Here is a 21019-nt window from a genome sequence, read left to right on the forward strand (position 1 = left end):
CTTACAATCTATCCAGTCATATAAGCGTAAATTTGTTAGCGTAAATATGTAATGCACACTATTTATTAACCACGCTATACAAACGAAATAAAATAGATTAAAGGTGAATAAAAATGAGTTTACGTCTGACGATTTAGGAAATCGCCGCCCCTATAAAACTAAAAAACAACTCGGCTAGAAACATATTTAGTTATTACTTTCACCGTCTTAATATTCCTTTTATGTCATAAAGTAAAGTCGCTGCAAAACAAAAGATTGTGATATTGGAAGGCGGAAGCAATAGCGTGCCAGCCGCAAGGGAATCAGATTACTGTCAACCTCGCATTGGCGGAGAATAGAGCTGAAGTGGCAGCGTAGAATAATCTTGGATCAAATGTAAAATTATCTAATTTTGTTAAAAACCTATAGCTGTCATTACGATGGTACCGACGTCAATTGAAATATTTTGGTCGTAGTAGTACTAATAGCTAAGCTGGAAATCGACTTCTTAGCAATAGGGAACAAGACAGATATACAAATACAAAGTATGTAAAAAATATAAATACAAGTTATAATTATTGTTATTATTTTATATTAGGAGGTAAACGGGCAGGAGGATCATCTGATGTTAAGTGCCATTGGACACTCGCACTGCCAGAAAACTAGCAAGCGCGCTGCCGGCCTTTTAAAAATGGGTTCTTGAAGGGATTATAGAAGTGTCCTTAAATTATTTCACAGATTAATGTGAAGTAAACGTATGAGAAACACAACCAAAAGTAACACACATATACACGAAAATGTAAACAGCAATTTATAGTTCATGCACGAAATACTAAACAATTACAACGATTGCGTTGGAAATTAGTAGGTGACCACGAAAGCTTTATATAAACGAATTGCAGAAACAAAAGTTCGCGATCAGCGGTTTTTGGATTAACTAATTTAACGAATTATGCGATATTGTTTGTATAAATATATATTTTTAAAATAAGGAGCTTTTGAAACTGTTCTACGTGCCCTAAATGAATTTTATTGTTAATAATTATTATGATGATAAACAGAGTAATTGCAAACTTTTATTTGTTCGGAGGCCTAACTATTACAGTTAAATCATAATTATCCTATACAAAGTATACGAAATTGTGGTTATCTATTAATCCATATAATGTAATCTTTACAGATGCCGTAATGTATCATGAGTCAATTTTAAACGACTTATATTAAATTGCGATTGTGCAAAAAGTACCGACATTTCACTTCCTTCAATATTAAAACCTCATAGAAGAAGTAAATCGCTGAGAGCTATAACAATTTAGAATGCTCTCATCATACTTCACAATATCTTAAATAGTTACAGTCACGGATAACCTATGAACACGTTTTGTTACGAAATTTGCCTCTAACTGTTTTATATCGTAAAGTTTCATGTACAGGATATGCTGGAACTCAAGTCGTTATTTATGTATTATATTTCGAAGCTGGAAAGATTTTTAGCATGATAGGACTATAACACATCTAGGTTCAGGCTCTAACACATCTAGCGCGCTTGCGAGCCTTGTGGCAGTGCAAGTGTCCATGGGCAGCGGTATTTCTTAACATCCGGTGAGCCTCCTGCCCATTTGCCTACTATAATAATTATTATATTCTCTCAAACATCGCACATATTACTGAGACAACCAAACAATTATGAAATCAGATAAGAGACGTTAAAAATAACATGAGAACTTTCATAATCATGAAACTTACTCGCTATGGTGTAGATAAATGGGGCTCAAAAATGCTAAGACCTTTGAAAACTTCTGCGAAGGTCAGGAATAGGAAAGAAGCGGAAAGAGCCAGGGAAGCCGATCCCGCAACCTAATTCCTATGTCATTTCTAGGCTCAAACACGCCAAAGCGGAGGAATCAGAGATTTATGCGTCTAAAAAAAGAGATTGTGATAACTCTCAGCGAGCACTGGGGCCAACCTTATCCAGTTCAAAATACGAAGGCGGATGGGGTGATTTGAGAATGACCGTTGCTGTATCACCTTGTGGAACGTAATCATACCGTGTGGGTTATGTGTAATGCATTTCCCATTTCATGCTTTAAAGAAAAGGCATACAGACACTGAAGTCACATTTGTATACACGTCTAAGTTACAATTACAGCATAGTGAAGGCTGCGATATTCTTCTATATGTACATATAGGCCGTTATTAAAATACAACGTATACCAACTTAAACATCAGAAGTTAATATTTCTTGATACTGGAATTAATAATAAAATACCTGTTTTCTATTACCTCAAATGAACAGTAGCTTGCACCAACTGAAATTTATTTAAGTTACTCACGATCTCATAACGGAATCGCGTTTAACACCCACACCGTGGAATTTTGTCCTCCATTGACTGTATAAAGTGATAATTTTATACCTTATGAATAATTTTATCACGTATCTAACAGAGGTATAATTAAATATTGGACGATTACAAAGCACGTTCTTGATTCGTCGGCGCATTTTTACACGCTTCAAGGTTTTTGAGATGCGTATAATTGCAAGTGATTTCTTAGTTATATCACGTTTTTTTATAACTAGCGACCTGCTAAGGCTTCGCAGGTCACTAGATAAGTCATACATAAACCTTCTTATTAAATCACTACTGGTTAAATAAGTATCAGTGCAAACGGAGGATTTGGTTTTGTCGTTATCCTGAACTGTTTTACCAGCTAATAGCTCATGATATTTCCTTTTACCATTCGAGCGAATGTTAAATGCGTACATAGAAATAAAATCAATTGGTCCACTGCTGGGGTTTGAACCTACGACCTTAGACAACCGACTAGCCTTAGACTCAAAAAGTCGACGGTATCAAGCACAGAAGACTACTTGCCTATTTGATTAACAAATGATCATGAAACAGATACCGAAATCTGAGTCCCAGACTTAAATAGGTTAAAGCGCCACTGATATATTTGTTTTACTCTCCCTGTATAACAATAGTATGCTGTGTCGCGTATAAACAGAATTAAACAACATAAACAGCAATACTAAAGTAATTTTTTGACGGTTTATAAAATATGTACCTCATATACCCTAATAATATTAGAATCATTAGCTTTATGAAGGTATGTAGGTATTGTAGGTTTTTCACATCACCCATTAACCTGTTACTCATGGGAGACAAAGCACTGTTAGCTTAACGAATTAATGTTTATTCAACTGTCTTTAGTCTTTATGGGAGTTATTCAGGTGTACAATTTATATTGAAGAGGAATGTTTACTGAGGAATTCAAAGCCTCTCCAAAATTATAATAGCGGTAGGTCCCGGAAGCTTCGTGTAGATTTTTATTACGTTTCAGTTACAGCACTCAATGCTAAAGGGACCGCGAGTGCATTGCCGGCCTTTTAAGAATAGATACGCTCTTATCCTGAAGGACCCAAAAAAGTCTTTTAAGAGTAGATACGCTCTTTTCCTGAAGGACCCAAAAAAGTCTTTTAACAATAGATACGCTCTTAGATAGGTATATAGATAGATACGAGACTTTATAATTTAGTTGTTCAGTTGCCCAATATCGTTAGGTGACTAATATTTATACTTATAACACATATTTGGTTATAAATGTTCACCTAAAAACGATTTTGGCTACTTTTTCGCATTAGGCGTTATAGTCAGTTTCGAAAGACACACAAACTTAATTCAAGGTAATAAACGGTTACATCACCATTGTAATGTTACGTTCATTTCAACTGAAATGAGCCATTAATAAAATCGTTGTAAAGCTTCATGTCATTAAATTTAAAAGTTGCACCGCGAAAGCAAAAGGCGGAACATCACCGCATTGTTCATAAGATTGATGGACAGAATAAACGTGAGAAATCTAATATAGAACATGTGAATCGTAAGATGGAACCTTTAGCCCGTGAATCAAAAATATGATGGGACACCTAATCTTAAATGAGGGTCGGTAACGCAAAAATAGAGTTACAGTACGTTACTTTTATATATTTTGCAAGAAACACAATTTAATTTAACGTAATTAAATTACGTTCAAGTACGAAAGCTCTTATGTTACACTACATTACATCCTAGTATTGTCTTTTGTTAACATAGCTATTACACATTAAGAAAACACTTTTTAAACGGATTGAAGCTATGTATTATTATTATAAACTTATAATTATTTACATAATTTTAAATTTAAATTTTCCGACGTTTCGCGTGCTTGTGCGTGTGTTTACAACGTGCGTGGTCACGGTAAGTTTATAATAATAATACATAGCTTCAATCCGTTTAAAAAGTGTTTTCTTAATATATTACATCCTGTCTTAAATAATAGATGGCGCTAGATACATCAACCTTTCACTTAAATGAGAACATACGTACTAGACACTGGCTACTTCTTCCCGATACAAAAGGCCTGTAGGAGGCTCCGACATGTCCTAATGGATCCGGATGATCCAATCACAATAGCTAACAAAAAAATTAAAAGCCGCCGTGGCAAAGAAAAGTCCAAATGAGAGGGTAAAAAAATCGCCATCACCGGGAAAAGCGTGGATCTTTCGACCGTATTTCGCATACTCTAGTGAGCTTCCGTCCTGCGATTCTTGCCTTCAGGCGATTGACCACCACGCGACCGCTCAAACCGGAGTCCGAGTTTCGCTCGGAGACCCTGCGCCAGAACAGCTTGAGCTCAGCTGTAGCTGTTTTAAGGGCCTTTGCCTTTAAGGCCCACAGCAAGATTCCATTAAAAAAAATGACACTATATAGACTAAACCAATGTTTGATAAAGACGATATTTGGAGTTGTAGATCTGCGTAGTATACAGCCTACAAAATAAAAATAAAATTTTAAAGATTATCCTATATTTAAAATGTAATATTATCTATTATTTTCTTAATTGGAAGCTGGAGATCTAGTTTCAAAGTGAACAAAGATTAATATCGGCTTACAATAATTTATAGTTTTCGAAACGTTTACAGAATTTGATATTCGGTTCGATGTTCATTAACTAGTTCTAAGGTGTGGCTGAAGAATATAAGACAAAATTGATTTATATTGAAAGCCAATATTATTAGATTGAAAATAACAAAGCATTCGATAAATAACGTGGAATTATTCCCAGTTGGAATACAATTTTTTTTCCTTATTAGGATGGATTTCTCAGAATTGTTCAAACCATTACTCGCTGCTAATGACAGATTGCGATTTAAAATAAGGACAAAAGTCATGGAACAGGTTTTGAGAGTCAGTCGTATGATATTACGGATCCAACCCACATCCGGAGTCAGTGACGCATGCGTATTGGATGGCAGATGCACTTGAGTAAGTACTACTTAAATAGCAGAGAGTATTGCTTATGGCCTCATATGACATTTATCCAAATGGTTAGGAGAATATAGGATGTATATGGACTTATTGTCTAAAATAGCCGAGATGATATTTATCGTCTTTTTAAATCAAAATTAACCAAATCAGTTACACAGGTTTAACTGTGAGATACCATTACTATCTGCTTCACCATGTGTGGCGGAGCATGATGTAATGGTTACAGGTGCTTTTAAACATTAAAAATAACCTTGGCGATTTAAGAGTGACGAAGGTTTATTGCCAGTTCTTCTCGTCCATACGTTCTTCATTTGAAAACTGACAGTAAATGTAAATTTAGGACCATTTTGCTAAGGTTCAAAAGTGTACATTAACTTACATACATTATATTTTTATATATATGGTCTATTATGTCAGGTCAAAATATGTAATTTGTATCAAAATACTTTTTACAAAGCATTTATGAATCAATTTTTAAACAATTGGAAAGTTGTATATCAAAAAGTGCATAGTTTTCCCAACAAATTTACGGGTTAGTTAGAAACCTATGTATGTAACCTCATCCTATACTATTTAAGTACCAGATAAATCGTCTCAATAGAGACATTAAACTAAAATTGATCGAAAGTGATCCACAATTCCCACACCCACAAACCAGCTGTGGTTTTTTGTACATCGCCGGCAGCCATCCCAGATCGGTAATAATGATAGGACCAAGACAATTATTTTTAAATTAAACCTAAGCTTCACCCACAAGGCGTGGTACGACGTGAAAGCAGCTCAAATATTTCAACGTGAGATCATCTACTTAGTCTTGTGTCATTTATAGCAAAGATAAGAAAATGTGTTTCCATAACACACGCGTCTCAAGCTTTTATCGCTCGATTTTTTTATTACTAAAACCAGTAATTCAATAAAACTTCAAATTTTCCAGTTTAGTTTCGTTTAGTATCTTTTCGTATTTGACCTTTAATATCATCACTTTTCTTAAGTGATGGATCTTTTGCTTTGCAAATGATTGACAAAATACTATAATTTAATGTGGATTAGTAGTATAAAAAGGATGGTGAAACAAACGTTTCGGGTCATCACTCATAGATCTCCAAATTGTCCTCGAAATGATCTAAAGTTTCGCAGCCTAGAAAGTATCTTACATTAGTTAAAGCAGGTCTAAATAATATTTAATTCATTTTAGTAGGTTAGTTCGTTTCAATTATGAGAATAAATTATGTTCCCATGATTATGAAATGATTGTAGAACTCGGTCACTTACGTGTCAGCTATCAGATCGTCCAAGCTTATATAAATCATAAAAGCCGCTTGTAAGCAAATAGTTATACATGTTTTTAAATAAACATTCTGATAGAATGAATTGTTTATTTGTTTTCTTATTAAATTAAAAACAATTGATTTATTGTTATACTATTTTATCGTAAACGAACAATATATATATATATATCAATTAATAATAAAAAAACCACGACTAAAGTGCGACTTAACTCTCGGACGCATGTTTGTTGAATACGTTATTTGTCATATGGAAGTCACACCTAGCGCTTAGCCTTGGCTCTGAATCTAAGAGACTTTTTAGTTTTTACACTTTCCTGTTTCCTAGTCAGTTGTCAGTCCTTTAAATTTTCTGTGTGCACATTTACCACTAGCATGAGGCAAGAAAACATCGTGAGGAAATGTTTGCCTTTGGACAAAAATTTACAATGTGTGTATATACAGGGACAGAAGGCCGATGACCTGCTGCTTAACAAAAATAAATAATTTTCTACTAAAACTATGAAATAGGTACTAAACTTGAACATACTTTTATAACACTGCTTAACTCAATAGAACTTTAATAAAATAATTTTCCGGAAATTTCTAAACTAAAATGGAATTAAGCTGTACTTCTTATCTGGTAAATTATTCGTGTCACCGCTTATCTTGACAGGATTCGAAGTTGCGTCCTCTTGTTTCTATATTAACAAGGTGAATTGGGCCGAACTTAATTATTATTCAAAAATATTCACTTAAAGCAGGTACGATCCCAAAAAGTGATTGCGCGTTTGGGAGCGCTAAATGTCACCGAGTAACGGACTTTGTATGTGACCATCAAAGCGTTTAGACTTGTATGTACAGGCAACAATACTAGATTTTAATATGGACATTTTCAAGTCTAGCGTGCACATAGACTTTATAGACACACTTCAATAATCAAAGCCTACATCCAACTTAAAGAGCTTCATCAATAGAGCTTTAACGTATTTCAAAGTAACATAGATGTAATCTGTGCTCCAAAAAAGGATTTACAACTATATCAAGTGCAGTAAAAAAGGTGACCGTGCACTATTCCCGGAACGTGTTAGTTTTGTGACGCGTTTATCAAACAAAAGGCGATCGGTCGTCCATGGTCGCTGGTTTGGAAATGAGGGGCGAGGCCTCGGCCGGTCCACAAAGAAGCCGCCAGTGCCTTGTGGTCAAATTAGTACACGGGAATGTTACACTGAGCGGGCACTGTCTTTTTATAAACGTCTTCCGAGTTTTATCTTACGAATATATTTTTATTTTTGACGTCCGTGTTAACAGGATAACCATCATCAATATGTCCTATATTAAATTATGAATATATTATAGTACTTCTATTGTTCCGAAAGTTTGATATGAGCGTCGTATTTATTAATGGATTAATAAAAATATGTAGCATTTTATATGGTCTGTACGAACATGGTTAACTGAATCTTCTTACATCTAAATCTTAAAATGTTAAGTAATAAAATGTTATCTGATAAGTATCGAAAATCGTGAATACATCTTATGCAACAATAAAGATAGGGCAACATCGTAACAGCAAAATAATTTCCGCATTACGTGTCAGAGTCGATAGGCAAATGGCTTAGTATTGATGGAATTTATGGTATACCTCGTTTCTTAGTTAATAAACCGAAGTACATCTTTACATATACATAATGTACTTAAGGTTTTTATTAAATTTAAGATTCAACTATAAGTTAAATGAATATTTGCTATAAGTTTTTTAGGGGACCAAACTTACAGTACGCGCAAAAATCATTTATCAGTTATTGCAACCCATGGAAAACTCTGGAATGCTATATTTAAACAGTTGCGATGTGCTATTTACCACGGAACACCCCACCAGTGATTAAAAAAAAATTAAAACTTCTAATAATAAAATTTATTAGAGGTTTGTGTAGATATCTTAAAATAATTGTTATATTTGCTAAGTTGGTATTACAAGTCGGGATGAAAAAGGCTTCCAGGCCAGAATGTGCGGTTTTTTGTTCGAGTTGAAGCGGTAAGAAGTTGCCTTTAATCAATTTTATCTGATCTTACACCTCCATTCAGTGTGTTTAATTTATTTCTTTTATAAAGGGCAACCCGAGGCGATGTTTCATTTCAATGGTTCCACTTTAATCGGTGTGGTATCTATTCGTTTTCACACTCCACCGCGTTGAGCGAGGAATAATTGAGTACCAATGTATTACGCTTAATTAAAGATATTTAAATTTCTTAAAAACTTTCAAAAGAGTGGACTAGCCCTCAGGGACCGTCAAGTTAACACTGGCGTAATCGTAAGCACTATAGGGCGAGGGGGGGGTCTTTGATTTTCTTATTTGGTGATTACGTCAGCAGTAATTATTTAATTTTTACACATATTACCCACACATTGTCTATGCTTGAAAACGAAAAGCATGTCCTACATAAAAATATACATTTGTGTACTATTATTTTTGAGAGCTTACTTTTGCTGAAAAGAGGAGGGGCAGTAAATATGCTTACGTAACACTTGAACGGAGCCTGACACTACGATTCCCTGTGTCGTGGGCAGCTAGTCTTTTTCAGGCATATCAATGTTTTTAGGTACTTGACTTAATAAATTCTACATAACACTAACAATTTTATGATAAAACGACGAAGTCACGAGAAGAATACTTTCCGTTTCAGCATAGGACAGGTGAAGATCTCAATTACAACAGTCAACTGTTTTAAAGAAGAATATGGTTGGAATAAATTTTATTATACCAGGGAAACAAAGCCCGTAGCAAAATTGTTATTCTAATTTCAAGTAGGTACTTTACATACTACTTTGTAAACCTAAAGTAATAAACAATACTTTTAACTGTTCACAGACAGAATAAAACTAATGGCAAGTACTGCGACCTCAATGTTGTTGGAGACATAAATCATGGCCCTGATTTGGATTTAAATATTATTATTAAGTAGACTAAATGGCAGACGAGTCGCCCACGCTAATTAAAAACTAGATCTCTGGTGATTTACGTAAACCAAACAAGTTTTGACAGAATATTTTAGCAGTATAATTTAGATGACGGACGGTCTAGAAATCATTGCGAAAATCAGCGCGCCCGTACTGTGAAGGAAAAATATCGTGAGGAAAGCATGACGTCATCGACGCTGTAAGTCAAGCACAGAACGAATATTTATTTACACTTCGTTACCTTAAACATACATATAAAAAATAAGTTTCGTAAGTTAATAGGCAAAGCGGTTTTTTCCTGGCAACCCACTATCCATACTAATGGATAAATAAAAAAGAAACACGAGTTGAGAGTAAAATACAAGAATAAAAAAACGAAAAAACTTAAAATTACATGTAACGCTAGACATACTAACTCAAACTACACTAAACTTAAATATTAATATAACATTTAAAAGCTTATCTTACTTGTCTAAAAAGAAAAAAAATACAGATACAAAGGGGTAATAACGTCACTGTATTTCTTTCTAGATCTTCTTCGGCCTACTTGAGAGCTTAAAAAGCTCAGTGCCGTCGGCGTCAAGATTAATTCTGACATATGATATTTACAATGAAAGGAAACAGCTGTATGTTAATTGTATAAAAATATCGAGACTCGTTTTGACCTTAAATCGTCATTTGACCTTTAAATGTCAGAATATCAATTCGTCATAGGTATCTTACAAATAATGTAATAATGACATCAGTGCTAAAAAAGATATAGAACAATACTTACTACATATATATATATATATATATATATATACGATTGTATATATATATATATATATATATATATATATATATATATATATATACAATCGTATATACTTACGGTATGTATTACTAACAGTACTCTGAATTACTGTAGCCATTTAATAAAGATAGAAATTTACCACACACACGCCCTATCAAGTCGATAACTAATTAAGAATATAATTATTACTTGAAAATTATTTATTGATAAGTCTTGGGAGTTTTGTATTTTATTTGTCTATGGAACTCTGCGGTTCCATCCTAAAGCTTTTCACGGTAAATAAAAATAGAAAAAGATTTTATTTAGTTATATGGCATAGCGGTTTTTTATGTAGTACAATAGAAACCTGTAGTATAAATTCACATATAAATTGACTTGTCTCTATAGTCGATGGTTTTTTATTATTATGGCATTAGGTAAGAAAAACAACGTAACTAACACACACAATGTTACTATTATAATTGCATACAGAACTTTTTGAAAATTGATTGAAAATATCATATAGCCATAGAGAAAGAGTGCAATCCTAATCGTGAAAGTATTTTCCAAATCAGTGCTGTTGTTTACAGCCTATGCAACGAAACAATAAAAAAAATCCTTTCTATAATACTGTAGATAAAATTAGTAAATAACTTTTGACATCCGTCAAACGTAACTTAATATGCCATTATTCGTAGATATCACAGTAATATGAGTATCCAAGCTCTATAAATAAACCAAATATAGGCAGTTGAAAATTGAAACCGACAACCAGTCCTCTAGAAAGCACATTCAAAGACATAGTAGTCATTACCTGTAGCGACTATTTTAATTGGCAATAAAACGGCGAATAATCTTAATTTGAAGCTTTATAGACAAGACCATTACATAAAAATAGAGTGGAATTACTAGCATAAAATTGCAGACATTACACAGAAGCTGCCTCTAAATCCAATTAAAGCAGAGTTAACCAGACTCCATAAAGCCCTACCCTAGAGTAACTGTAATTGAAACACTAATTAAGGCTTTCAAACAAACACGACGAGGAATATGTTATATATATATATATAATAAATTTGTAACTGGATATACATAGACTATATAACATAATAATTAACACATCGTGTACATATAAATAAGCAATCAAATTTAAATAAAACATAAAATGAGTTAAATTTAAAAATGGAATTCCACTTTAACAGAGTACCGTAGTAGAGTCACCGTATACACAATAAGATATCCGGTTATTCTAATAGAAATTAATGTAATACCGTGTCACTTCATAGCCTCAGGAAGGCAAGGTATTAGAAACCAAATGTTATTTTGAATACCAGAAAATGATTTCAGAAATGCATGAAAGTAAGAAATTCCCACACGAACTTATTTCTCACTTGATAGGCTGACAGACTATGTGAGATATGTATCTTTTAGAAAATGGATTGCGTATAGAACGTGTGTGATAGATGAGGTTTTACTGTACTGTTTATGTGCACAAGATATAGAGATTGTAAATATAATCGACTGGATGTCATTTAGCTCATAATTGCTTTTCTAACTATTACGACAAATGTCTGATAATACATAGATTAAACATATATTATATTATTAATTCTAAACTGAGTAATATGGGAGATGATGGGAGAAAGACATAAAAATGACAGGGGTGTCCAACGTAAATTAGCACAGCTAGGGAATGCCAAATTTGAAAATATCTGGGGGAGGCCTTTTTTGAAGGACAAGCTGAAAAAAAACCGTTTGCCGATAGATATGAAGTACATAGAATATTATATCACTTTAGGCATATTTACCTTGTAAGTTGTCGTTATAGACGAATGGTTAAAGATTGCTTCTAACTAGTGAAATTATTATTAAGTAACCAATAAAACGTATGTAAATTCTTTTCAAACTCGTTACCGAGGTGATGAGGGAACACATGAAACTATTAAATTGGCATACCATCGTGCCTTGTATTGAAACTTGAGACAGGTTGACGTACCAATCAGAGTGGAAAGAACACATGCATATTGTATGAGTTAAAACGAGACAGATAATAGTTGAAATCCAGGCAATCATCCACATAGCTATGACAGACCATGCGAAATGACCAATTATGTTGGAGACGGAGTTTCTTATGCCGTATAACTACTACTTTGTGCTTGCCGTCGTTTTTTAACAACAGTCGTTGTTATATATTATAATAGTTATATATTTATTATAAAATGTCCTAAATTTTGTTTTTGATTTTCTATGTGTATTGTTTTGTATAGTTAATAATTGTAAATACTTGCAGCATGGGGTGACCCGTAAGGGCTAGTTATTTGGTTGATAAAATAAATAAATGAAATGTTAAACTAAGATTGTTTGTATACAGACGTAATAAATTAGATTTAACTGCTCTAAGAGTTCTTTGTTCTGATTAATAATGCATCGACTTAAACTACCTACTTTACAATTTATTTTACATTTCCTAGTAAAAAAATACAATTTTAGTACACGTACGTCACTTATCTTATGCTTCCCTTGAAACCATTATATATAGTATTGTCTTTTGTTAACGTAGCTTTTACACATTGAAAGAAAACACTTTTTTACCGGATTGAAGCTATGTATAATTTCTCTCTTATTATCTACGTTTCGCGTGCTTTACAGCGTGCTTGGTCACGTCGGAAAAATTTATAATTATGTAAAATAATTATAAGTTTATAATAATACATCGCTTCAATCCGGTAAAAAAGTGTTTTCTTTCAATCATTATATATATATTTCATTATAATATTTTAAGTTTGGTTTTGGCTATGATGTATTAGACATTATTATTATAACTAAACACACTTAACGGATTTTCTTTTTGTTTAAATATATTTCTTTAATCGAACCCAATAAATGGAACGATCTGCTTGAATCAAATCATTTGTCAAACATCGAAAATGCGTTGGTCTTTGACAGTTGAATTGGTTCACGACACAAGGACAAAAGAGTCACGAAAGAAAAACCAATCCTGCATGACTTCATGTTTGACGAATATTCAAGACAAACGCGTCAAGCAAGGTACCAAAAAAATCTAAGATGAATGCAAACCATTCCTAATTTAGGTTTTTCTAAAAAAAACACTTAATAGCTTAAATGCGTAAATTTCATATAAAACATGAAATAAATATATATACCTAATAGTTATAGCTAACACCAAAAGATTACCACGCGAACGTTTAAATAAACTATTCAATTTATGTATTGAATAAAAAACAAAACACGACTCCAATAAATACCAGGAGATAATACATAAGAACGAAACCTCCAACTAATGCATGTAGTGTGAACTAAATTAGCAACCCTACCAGTAAGCAATAATAATTAGCTTAATCGATGCCCCGGTGGTAAAGTAGCCGGAGATGGTAGGCTTTTTGGGATGAAAAAAAAGTGCGTGCGTACAAAGTACACATGTCAGAAGTGAAACTTCTTTGTAAATTATTTATTCTAAGGTAAATCCCCAATAGATTATTATGTACCAGTATATGATCACTCCATGTATTTGTATATCTTTATTCACACTGTTTACAGACTGTATACGTACTAATGATAATATAAATAAATAAAAAAATCTGCGTTTTCTGCACAAGATGTTATACGACTGAATTGCCTTCTAAAGTTTTAATATGTATGTAAGTACTAAACGAATATCTCCCTTTCTCACTCTCTCTTAATCTGTCTCAATCGCTCTGTTCCTTTTCTTTGAACAAAAACACAATATATAGAAACTTTAATACTAAAATGTCCAGGGTTAAATAAAACCATTCAAACCTTACATGAAATTGCAGTTAAGGGTCTTGATTGCTTTAGTCCATTAGTACCGATCGATTGCCGTAGTTAATGATAATTATTTTCTTATGAATATGTATGACATCGTTCGTACAATCTAATCGTTCCAGCTTCAAATCTAAAGAAAACTCATTAGGATAGAAATTGTCAGTCAATTTTACGTATTAAGACAGCCTTCTCTATTAATAGCCTACTAAATAAAAAGACAGCTATATATTTGGACGTTTGATGTGTTTTAATTCGTAGTATTTCACGAATAGACCATTGTGTTAATTTTTGTAGTAATATACGAAGTACTACAATTATTTTGAAGTCTTTAATACATTCTGACTGCCTTAGATAATATTGTTTATAAAGAAGTCACGCAAGCGGTTACTTTGAGGTGATATATTACCAATTTCGCGACAATAGATGGCGTTAATATGACAATTTAATAGTCTCATCATTATTATGAAGACTTGATGGTCAGTTGATTACCATAAAATAATCGTTAGGCGAAATAATGTAATAAATTTTATATATGAGGTTTTATTTACATGGTATACAGGTAGACTAAAGAAATTATTTAATTCATAAATTTATCATTTTCAAAACTAAATTGTGACTTGAATAATATACGAGCTTCGTCTTGTCCTCGCTCTACGTAAAGGACGTCAACTATCTAGACTAGAGACCGAACATTTTATATTTAAGGTCAAATAGTTTGTATTCTTATGCTCTTATTGTTAATAATGTAAAATATTAATAATGCATTATGTCGTATATAAAGATCGAAGTATAGCAAAAGGTTACTTACCGCCTTCGAAAATATTTGGTTTATCTTTCGACTAGTTTGTGTATTGTGGTTCATGTATCGAATTAGGTTTGATTTCTATAGGTAATATATATATAAGTTTCCGCAGTTAGACGTACATTTGGTCCGGTGTGCGTAAGTTCTGGCTAGTTAAGCCAGCCCAGCTCCTTCCAGAAGCAACCCTACCAGTAAGCAATAATAATATATGTATATGGCTTAGGTACTCTTTTTTACCTAAACTAATTTCTCTGTGAAAGCTTTTGATTTTTATTGCTGAAACAATTGTTCCACTTTGACGCACTGTACAGAAAAAGCTTTGTAATTATTATCGTTAGACGACATTTATCTCGTTTTATCAGCGGTCAAATCTATTGGAAAGTCTCATGGAACTTGAATTCTAGATAAATGATTAAATTGAACTGTCAAAGATTGTGTCAATTAGTAATAGTTTTGCGTTTATTAATATTACAATCTCGGACTAGACTGTTAATAGATATACCTTTGTATATTATTTTCAGCAATTTCTTTAATAACCTCAAAATAGTCATATTGAGTTTCATTTGTTAAATCTAGTAACTTATACTATAATTTATGATTTTACGCAACGGGTTATATTTATAATATTTACCGACTATAAAACAAAATAGTAATAAGAAGATCTGCGTTGGCCTAGCAATACAACGGTGAGGTCGTGGGTTCAAATCACGGCACCAACGGCTTCTTATGCGTAATTGACACTTGGTCCTACGGTGAAGGCAAAGTCAGGAAATCGTCAGGGCTTTTAATCCTACGACCTTTGTGAGCCACAGAAGCCTGATCTGACTAGTCTATTAAAATTAAAATAACAGATGCAATGTAGACTGCTATAAAATAGGTATTATATTAGTAGCAAACAACCTAAATAACTAATAACTTGTTTTTTAGAAGTATGTTTTTTGAAAATTGTCATGTTATTGGCTACTTTATCAAAACTCAATATATTTATGAATATCTGAATATAAAAGTTTTACCAACATCGAACTGCGCCTATGATAAATCGATTCTCACAACGGTAAAACTAATATTAGGTGCAACACCTCATTACAGGACTCACAAGTCACGACCAGACATGCAACCTGCATTGCAATCTCAATGAATGATTCAAAACTAAGTACAGTTTGCATTAATAATAGCCCTGTCTTAATGGACATTTGTGAACTGGAATAGATAACAAACCTTTACTTATCTTTCTCTCTTTCTGTGATAAAGCACCGGTTCTAAGAGATCATTAAATATTTTATTAAATCAAGCTACTCCGAATCGCTAAGTATTTGAATATTTATTTATATGCTCTAGATTTAGACAGTAAATTCTTCTTGTTGAAATATTAAACCCAGTTCCTTTTAAAGTTACCGTAATGTTATGTTTTTGCTCATATTATTTATAGAATTTTCAAAGTATATATTTCATGTATAAGTTTTGGACAAGTGGGGGCCTCCAAGGGCCTCCAAGGAGGAGGCATGTTTAAGATGAATTTTGAATGCATTAGTGTCACAAACGTGATAGATGGCATCAAAAACATAACTTGTAGAAAAACCTCGCAACACTTATATTTGTCATAACAATAATTGGAATACATAACAATACAATACTCTATGTAAAACTGTTCATCCAAAACACGTTACTATCCTAATGTAACCATAATGGCGCGCAAACACTTGAATCTGATTCTCCAGTCGTGCGAGTTAAAATTCATAAGCTCCTTATTATTCTGAATTAATTTTGAATTGATAAACGTATCAGATGCTCTGCTATGTTTATTTTAGTGTTAAGGTGTAAGTTACTAATAGTATTTGTGTTTATAAGAACAGGATGTAAGGTGGGCGTACCCAAGTGTATTAAATACAATCATTAAATAATTTATATAAACTTTCATATTTCTTAAAGCCTTAGATTGTAAGGGCCAAGCGGTCAATCTATTCTTACCTTACTCCGCTGTTATGTAACATGACGTGTATGTAAATTGTACATAATATATCTATTACATAGGAATACGTTTACAACCTCATAATATAATCTAAGAGCGTAGACTAAACAACGCGAATTATATATATATATATATATATATATATATATATATATATATATAGTAAACGTATAAGAATTTTGTTTTGAAATCCATTGAGATGACAGGACGTCAAAAAACACCTATATGTATTAATCCTTATTTTGATTGGTAATACCTACTGCTGAAGACCTTATAAAGTTGCTATGAATCAACATACAAAACATTTTGTATAATAATTTCTACTTGATATTGTTAATTTAGCTACACTGGATGAGACCTTGAACGAAACGATTAAAAAACGGGTTGAGCTCTCCATAAGGAACTGATATTTTTTCGTATCGAACTCGGTCACCTGTCGTCTCACACCTGCTGTTGTTGTATGGCTTGGCTTAAGAACGAAACCTTGTAATCTCTGCATATAAACGTGTCGCTTATTATCTATAAATAATGTATCCTCCGTCTAATATCTGTTTAGCGTCATTAGCCAATCAATGGGATGCTGACGTTCACCTAGCTCCAGTTCCTGTCCATCCTCATGTGAACACACATAATGATTGGTTCATTCAAGAATGTAATACATTTTGAAGTCAAAAAATTGCCTTGCATTCAATGTTAGAAAACTATTCCTTAGCTATAACTACAATTGTAACCTGTTACGTAAGGTATGCACACCTATTTGTCTTGCTAAACTGTACTTTAATCTCTGGAAATAAAATCTATATTTATATCAAACATTTGTCGTGATTTTAAGCTAATTATCCCATTTGTCATCCTGCATTCGTCTAAGCATAAGATCGATGTGACACGTTTCGGTTGACAGTATTCTTCAGTTGAGTAACAAATGAAAGCACAAGGAACTTCAAATGTTAAAAAAACTGATAAAAAGTTGTGTTATGTAAAGGCATTAATGGTTCGTTGAAAGTTTTAAAGTATGTTTCTCCATTTAGACAATCGTTTAATAGAACATACACTATGTTTTATTTTCTGTACCTTTTAGCTTAATTTTCTCATGAAACATAAAAATCATTCATGCGCTTCATTTGAAAATATATATGATTTTAAGGCCAGTCATAAACAGTCAGGCGTATCACAATTTAATGAGTAAACTTTGGAGCGATTCACATACAAATATGTATATTATACATACAATTTGTATCGGGGGTAATTTACAAAGTATAAATAATCATTGTACCACATAGAACGGTTCGGTGGCCGTCGATACACAATCTTATACTAGAAAAATAATTCCCTCGAGTACATACCTCGTTACAATATCTTCTTACGAGGAAGAAAGGCACACAATATTATCAGCCGTAAGGATTTGGAGAAATTCTATTAGTTTGGGAACAAAAAGAGGTTAGACTGATGCTAATACCTTGCCTCACGATAGTTCTCAAAAACGCACTAAACACTCACTATAAAATTCTAAATAGTGGACGTAACTATGATCAATTATAATGAACAAAAAGTTTATATCAAAATAAAAATGTGTCTAACGTAACCCGAGTAAATCTCAACAATGACTCAACTAATAAATGTGACGATCGGCCGAGAACAAAATATTTGGGATCACCCCCATCAAAAATTATTAAATTGAAATTATGTATTTCGAACTACCATTTAAAAGTTTATATTTTTTTTAATCGTTGTTTAATTTTATACTCCGTATGAAATGTAAATAAAATCAACGTACAATAAATATAGCTATTAAAGTATTATATAATTAGTAAATTAATTGACCATGAACATGTTAAAAGGTGCAAAAAGTACATTTAAATAAACGAGTGACCATGGCAACAATTTGTTATAAAATTAAAATTTATATCTAACGATCCATTCTGAATTAATAAATACAGTATCGAATTTATAATCACGCATTGTTTAACAAGTGTCGTATTATTTGCATGCATAATGTGTTTTATTTGGAGCAAGGATAGACAGTGTTTTATTAAAATATTTGCGACATTACAAACAAAACATTCCTGTTAAGAATTTATATATTTTTTAACTCGCGTTATTTATTACGATTCCCAATAAAACTGCTACCTGTAGCGACGAATTCAATAACTAGTCGGTTATTAATGAGAAGGCAATTAATAAAATGAGCGTGGGAAAGTATTCCTTACTAATTTTTTACGAAAAAAAGGTTTGAACTAATCGAAAAATTAAAAAAAAATCCGTGAAGTCAAGTAGAAATCAAGAAATCAGTATCTCATTAAATTTCATGAATCATGATACTGATCAATGTCAAGTTTGTGAAAAAATAAGCGTCAATAATTGATTGATCGTGGCGGTCTTCAAGTCAAATTAAGCGAAAAACTTAGACCATTTAAGCCAAAAATTGTGGTAGAAATAACTATAAGTGTTACTTACCGTAGGTAAGGGTAATATGTATTCAGATAGCCTTGTACGGGAGTCACCTAAAATATTATATTTCAATTTATTTGTGGATTCAATGGGGCATAGGGCCAATGAGTGTATGAAAACGGATGTGTGTAAGATATATATATTTTTCCTTTGGAATCATATTAACTGTTATACTACATGTAAATGTTTTAAGTCGGTTCGGTACTTACCTATGCGGTAAAAGCGTGAATCTGATTAAACCACTTGACAATCTGATTGGTATTGACAGTTAATTGCACTACGTTTTTGAAAAAAGCAATGGCGTATGTTACTACAGATAGATATTAGATAAACTTATTCGTTCATGAAAGTACAGTTTTAGGATTTTGTCTTAAGCTGTATTTTATACGATTGGGGCATGATTGCAATGTCCTAATGCTTCTCTTATAATGTAAGAAAATAAGCTATTTATAATTAAAATACTAATTATTACCGCTAGGGGTTCACTAGGAAACATACGGTGACAAAGAAAATCCTATTAAAGGCTTCGTTCTAATTTATAAAACAAATTCAACTTGAACAAAGTAAGCAAGTTATATTATTATATACATGTAAATCCGTGGATTTTAATGTTCGCTTTATATAAGGAAAGTATCCTATGAAAAATAATTATAATAATTTTAAGCTCTGGAGGTAAGACTTTATTCATTTCTTGAAACACAACGCATAAACAATTGCTATTCCTTCTTAAATTAAATACTAATAAAAAATTTTAAGATTGTAGTTACAAAAAATATATGTACTTACTTTGAAAAATACGCTACAAGTCCACTTGCTGCAGGCTGTAGACACAATCCGTGTCACAAATGTATGGAATGCGATCACAAAAACGGTTTATACACAATAATACACTATAGTTAATAAACACTTGTTTTATATCACAAAATTCTTGTATGACTTATTAAATTTTCTACATATAATCGTAAAAAGTTCTCGCACAAAATCTCATCCAACCGACGTCAATACCTAAAAACGGTTAAAGTTTTACTACGGAAAGAGTGATCACAGTTAAGTCGCTGTTTCACATTTACAGATTATATCATAATGCAGTCGCACAGAGAATACTGTCAAAGAGTATTCGCTGTCAACTGTCATATGTCAAGTACCAAAATGAATGAGTCACAGAGATAGAAATATTGCCATCTTTAAAAGGTCGAATAAGACCAAAGCATAGAAATTGAGAAAAGTGGGCATCTACCTTTTTGACTGTATACTTTAAATGCGTGTAGGAGATAGCTAATTCATACATTGTTTTATACCCTTAATTGTCACAAATGGAGAAGTGATATTTCAAATTTTTTAAATACTATCAAATTTTGTGCGTGTGTACAAACTAATATACTCATATAACTAAATACTTACTTACTTTAAGTCATTTTTAGTAAAAATATATTTAATTACATAATAACAAGATGTCATTTACGAATCTGTTACTTATTGTTTAAATAAAATATAAATAAAAATGAATTTATGATATATAAAAATAAAGCATCGTTTTTTATAAAAAATATTTTAATTTACATGATAATAATTTCAATGGTACAGATACAGGCCGATACCAAACAGAAACATGTTTATTTATCGGTAAGTTTATAAAACTGTTGATCATATTGATATTAATAAATAATATGAAATTGTTGTAAGTTCCATGTATGTTATGATTAATA

General features: G+C 32.3%; 1 protein-coding gene across 2 annotated transcripts in view; it reads right to left on the bottom strand.

Moving 5' to 3' along the window:
- The window catches only part of LOC123714057 (cadherin-99C), a 120443-nt gene extending 100100 nt beyond the window's left edge, over positions 1–20343 (bottom strand). For both annotated transcript variants that reach the window (XM_045668130.1, XM_045668131.1), the window contains exon 1: positions 20100–20343. The gene's annotated coding sequence lies outside the window, so the exon portion shown is untranslated. The remainder of the gene's footprint in view (positions 1–20099) is intronic.
- Between the last annotated feature and the right edge of the window lie 676 nt (positions 20344–21019).

Source organism: Pieris brassicae, chromosome 9, assembly GCF_905147105.1.
Source record: "Pieris brassicae chromosome 9, ilPieBrab1.1, whole genome shotgun sequence".
In the NCBI taxonomy this organism is placed as follows: Eukaryota; Metazoa; Arthropoda; class Insecta; order Lepidoptera; family Pieridae; genus Pieris; species Pieris brassicae.